The following is a 6,000-nucleotide window of genomic DNA, read 5'->3' on the forward strand; positions in this document are numbered from 1 at the left end:
TTTTTTCCAGGAGCACCATTTTGTTGCCGCTACATTTCTTCTCTCTTTCAGACACGATAGTTCACTGACCTCCAGCGAAGCAGATATCCCCTCACCTCCTCCCTGTCGTCTAAGCCACTTCAACGAAAAGAGCAACCTACAATGACACGTAAACTGGCGCACACACGGCGCTGCCTCAACTTCCTCCACCGACTATCAGTAGCGCATTATCTTTCTTTTCAATTCTGCACTTTCGCCGCTAACACACTCTCGTTGCTTACCTCGCCCACCCGGCTTACCTTCTATCCTCTTTAGAATAACCCTACCTATATATAATGTGTCGCCTTGAGAAAGACAAGTCGACTTATCGAAACGTGGGCTGCTGCTGTTCCCTGTTGCTCATCGTTTAGAATTTACATCTCCCGCATTTGCCGTGTTGTCCGTGGTTATTATGGAAAGTGATATGAATATAACAATCGTAGGAAGATATTGAACTCATGTAGACATAAGTTACTTGGTATTCCATATAATATGTGAATAGTTATAAATCCAAAAAAAGGCAATATTTCCGAACGAACATTAAAAATAAAGTTGTAATTTCGTATGCTAACATATGTAAATTGCTTCAGGCAGAATAATTTCCCCAGAAAATATTGAATCACAAATCATTTTCTCTTACGAGTAAGCCGAACCGACTGGAATAGCAATAACAGTAATTGATGAGCAGGAGAATACCAGCTGTATTAGGCTACGCCAATTCAAACAGTACTTTTCAGTACTTTATTTACTAAGACGATTTTCTGGGTTGTCGCATATTTTACATATTTGTCTATTAAAACCACTTCATTTATGAACATCTGGTAGACAAAGACAGTGTTTAATTGCTTGTCACATTAATAATGCTACGCTGCAAAATATTTCCCTCTAACCTATTATCAACCCAAGCAGAGCTTTTAGAGCACTGGCGTTTTAGGGCTACGTCATGTGTCTCAACATGCTGAGACCACTTGTAGTTACTGCTTTCTTCAATACAACTAATATCCGAGATATACAACGCGTGGGGAGAAATGCGTGGGCCGACCCACGGCGGAGCTAAAGCAGGCTTCATTCAAGCACTCCGGCAACTTCCACAAATAAGTCTAATATCTCGGATCCAAAAAGAACCACATCAATTCGGCGTTGTAAAAGAAACACTATATATTTTTTATAGAAGCACGATACATTTTTTTTCTATAGCCACTCCTCCCTGTAGTGCCTCCACGGCCTTGAGAGTAAATAGTTAGTTAGTTGGTGGTAGATTTTTATGGCGCAATGGCGCAAGAGTAAATAAATGAAATTAAATACAGGGTGTTTCAGCGAACACTTTCAAAAATTCTTAAAGATTGTCTGTGGCAGATAGCACAATTCTAGTTCATAAGCTGGTCTACTCGAAGAAGCGGACATCACTTGCACAAAAAAATTGAAATGCATAATCGTCTAATTAACAAAAAGTTAGTAATTAGGTTTTTAACTAATTACCTTATGGCCAGTATTGCAATTTACAAATTCCAGCCGTGGAATTCGCAAGGCGGATCCACTTAGAAGGCATTCCCAGTATGACACCATTTTCGAGATTTTAATTCCCGAACTATGCGAAGCAATTAATTGACATTTTAGTTACTTTCTTAACAAAACGTCGTTTTATGCATTGAAGCACAAAAGCGCAGGCCATGTATGCAGTCTAAAGAGATTCGCAGGTAATCCGTCCCCATGAGTGAATGTTTCGGCAACATTAATTCTTCTTCTTGTTCATGTAATAAGCATAAACATATAAATGCTTATGCAAACTGTAAAGCCACTGCATGTATTATTTTTGGTGCGTGCAACGTGGTAGAGATTGGGCTCTACCGTCTCCGGATTCTGACAGCTGATCAACTTGCATTATCGGCCTCCAGTATGACACCGCGTCTTCCGAGTAGCCCACCTTGACTAAACAAAAAGTTCCAACCAAGTGTCGACGTTAAAGAAGACAAAGTCGGCGTAGACTGTCGTTTAAATGAGTCAATGAATAAATGTTGATATCTCTCTATTCTGTCTCGTTCTGTCGGTCTTTCATTTTCATTGTTCATTAATTTCGTATCTCATTCGTACCGTCTTTCACGCTCAATTACATCCACTTTGTCTCATTTAGCGGCGGCACTTGTTTTGTACTTTCTTTTTTGACCAAGTGGCCAGGTGGGCCAATCCCGGAGAGCTGCAATCTATGGTACAATGTGTTGTTTTTTTCGGCTATATTCATGTGATTACGCCCGTACCGTTAATTGTACGTATCTACTCTGCAACTAATTCAGAATTATTGTCTCGTTGAGGCCTACATTTTCAGAACTTTTGCGACTCACCAGGACGCTCCGTATTTGCGAAATGTCTGTTTTTCTTTTCTGCAAGTGTCTGTCAGATACCAAGATACCAGTAACGCCTAACCCGTGTGAAGTCAGCTCAGACCTATAGTCTTCAAAAAGCATTGCTGCGCCGCCGCCTCGTTCGTCACCGAGATTCCCCAAAACAAAAAAGTTCATTCCTAGGCAAAAGCTGCTTCAGGGTTGTTATCAATGCGCAAACTTTAAAATGCGCGACAAGTGCCCATTAAAAACATAATAAAAAGATTCCAGAATCAACGCCATGAAAAAAAATCAGGCATCGGAAGATCCAAGGCAACGCGACGGACCCCTGCAGCATTAGCGGGCTTTATGACGCTTCTTAACGAAAAACGAGCAATGACCGGCAAATCTTCCAATTTGCAAATGAGAAATTGATATGCATTATCCCCGGGGAAAATTGATACACGCTCAGCAAGGCTTGAGTATATAGGCTAGTTGGTATTCTGTCACAATTAGTGTGGAAGCGCAAAGGTTTGTCCTTTCGTCCATTTTATTTTTATCGTTCACACTTGTGTCGTATTACAGCGAAGCTGTCTCTAAAAAAATTAGAAATGGGGTTTTACGTGCCGGAACCACCATCCGATTATGAGACAGCCGGTAGTGGGGGGCTCCGGACTAATTTGGACCACCTGGGGTTCTTTAACGTGCACCGAAATCAAAGTATACGGGTGTTTTCTGCATTTCGGTCCCGTCGAAATGTGGCCGCCGTGGCCGGGATTCAATCCCTCGATCTCGTGCTCACCAGCCCAACACCATAACCACTGAGCAACCACGGCGAGTGAAGCTGTTTCTGCGGACCCTGTGCCGCCGTCCGTTCGCCAACACCCACGTGAACTAACAGGAGAGGAGAGGAAAAGAAGAGCTCAACAAAGGGAAAGGGGTTGGAGTGGCCCCTTTCCCTCTGTGAGAATGCTGTGAGAGGGTGCAGATGAAAAGAAAAAAGTTGCAGTGGCTTAGCTCGGCTATGCCAGGATATACGTAGCGTTAGCAAAGGTTCAGCGTCAAGTCTTTCATGTGCCATAGTCTTTCGCACACGTCGCACACATATCCAAACGGATTGTTTACGAAGTCCTTCTGGAAGGTCCGAGTCGCACTGGCGCTTTCGCTGAGTTTCACAGTATATTCAGTCGATCGGCGAGCCTTGACGTCATCGACGGCGTTTTGTTGTTGCTGCAGGGGTGGTCGGGCACGTCGCTCAGCCTCCTGGCGACGCCGCTTTGCTAGACGTTCGTCCCTTTGCTCCAGTGTCTCCGCAGCACGTTTAGCCTTCTTCTGTTCATTCCTCCTACGCTGAACCGCTAATTGCCAGGCAACTACTTCGGAATCCGATGAGTCAAGCTTCTCCGTTCTTCTGCGCTGTTGAGCAGCATTTGCGCTCTCCTTCTCCATGGCTATACCACACTGGCAAACGCCAGTCAGAAGCGCAGCGGCGCCAGCGCAGTGTCAGACGGCGACTGCACAGCGAGCGCGCGCCGGCGCCAGTGCGTCTACCACGGCTACGACGTCACTCCTCTGGAATGCGCAGACCGGCGGCGGTGAGTCGCGCGCGGCGGCGGCGGCGGAGTGCGCGAAAGGTGCCGGCTCCGGTGGCTCCGGTGCGCAAGCCGTGTGACATCACTGATCCTTGCGCATGCGCAGCACGGCTCTTGATGTGCCGCGCGAAACGGGCTTGGCTAGGCCAGTGTAGCTAACGCTACAAAACGGGGACAGGGTCGGCGTAGGCAGCGCCGTCCAATACTCGCGTTGGAGGTGAGAGCGTGAGGCGCGCCAACCAATAGCGATGTACTAACAAAGAAGGTCAACGGAGGAGTGGGGTGTGAGAGCAGTTCGCGTTAGCGTTGGTTGTATATACCGAACTCTTGCCTGGGAACGTCGTAGAAAAAAAAAACTGTGAGGAGCGCACTAGAAACGCCGTCGCCCGTAGACGCCGTGGCGTTCCATCACCTGCAACACGCTAGGAACGCCGTTCTTCGTGGACGCCGACGCGTCCCATCCCCCGCAAGTAGCGCCGTTCACAGCTTCGATGTTCGACCATCTTCAAGCAGTGGAAGGGGCGGTAATTTTTTAAGCGAGAGCTTCATTACACTACCTCAGGCAGCCGTCGGCGACTCAACAATTTTCACCGTGAGAGCTAGAGGTCAAACCACAAGAGAGCATTAAGGCGCGTTTATAGTCCATCGGCACGCGGGCGAGCGTCATCATGACGCCGGGCGCGCCGGAGCGCATTGGCCGAGCGTCCCGTTACGTAGACGCCGGTCGCGTCGGAGCGCTTTGGCCGCGCGTCCGGTTACGTTGGCAGCGCCAGTACGTCGACCCATCGGTCGAACTATAAGCCGCTATTGTACTCGCCAACGTGACATAACGTGCGCGCGCGTTCACGCTACGTCGGACTATATTTAGGCCTTTACGGAGCCCCGAAAGGAGACATTGCCGCCGTTGCCCGAGTAGAGTTGGGCGAAGACACACCTGTTTCATAGCTACATCTCCGTATGGCATTGTGTTCTAAAGACTGCACTTCGAAAACATAATGTGTGCACGTATATTCGTATATTTCATGCAATAAAGATATATCACTATTTATTATTTAAGGAAGATGAGCTCGACCTGAATCGAAGTCCTTAACTGCTACTGACCATTCGAAAAAATAAATGTGAGTAAAAGACTGAGAAGGCAAAAAAGTTATGAATAAACTTGAACAGCGAAGGCACTTCAATCTTTAATCCAGGCCATTGCAATGAAAGAACTTGACGCTAGCACTTAAAATACCATGCCGACGACGCGCGTCCGACCAAAGACCTAAGAGAACATTTTCAAAGGTGGATTGATGAACTTGGACAAGTGTGGTGCCACTGATTGGCTCTCCACATCGTAACGCGGGCAGATGCACAACACCTGTTATGTAGTCTATAAGTATATTGCAGTGCTTGCAGTCCTGACTGACTGACTGCACAGCCGATAAGCATAAAACTACAGTGCTGAGCAGTACGATATGCAGTCATAAAACACGTTTCTCTGTCAGTAAAATTATCGAGCCAGATATTTACGGAAAGAAACAAAAACGGTAAGATCGAATCGAAACATTATCCACCTAAAAAGACAGTGAAACGTCAGTTTTAGAATATAGTTCGCCCCAAAAATGAAGTTGTGGAAATAAAAACGAGAAAGACTACACCAAATTTTGAGAAAATAAAAACCGATAAGGCTGCACCCTGCTTATAATCTCGCGTTTTCGCATCGCAATAGTGTTTTGACCAATCCTGCACTAGGTAGCATCAGTAGCATCAGAAACCTCGTTTCGTGTACACCTGAAAACTACCCTATTGTTGACCAATCGAGGAACACTGACGCTCGTCGTCCACAACTTCCCTAAAATCAGGTAAGTGTGAGGTCAGCCAGTCAGATAAAGAATGTCCTGCCGCCCGTAAGCGTCAACATGGCGCCAGCAAGGACACTGTGTGCTTTCTGTCAATTATTATTACGAGTCTACATTCGTTTTCTACGTTCCTATAGAAATCAAATTATCACTTAAAAGGAATTTAGGATCTGCAGGGAAAAAATATTATCGGCTCTGAGCAATGCCCCAAAATAAAAAAAGGAATTGAAG

This window comes from Dermacentor silvarum, chromosome 7, assembly GCF_013339745.2.
Source record: "Dermacentor silvarum isolate Dsil-2018 chromosome 7, BIME_Dsil_1.4, whole genome shotgun sequence".
In the NCBI taxonomy this organism is placed as follows: domain Eukaryota; kingdom Metazoa; phylum Arthropoda; class Arachnida; order Ixodida; family Ixodidae; genus Dermacentor; species Dermacentor silvarum.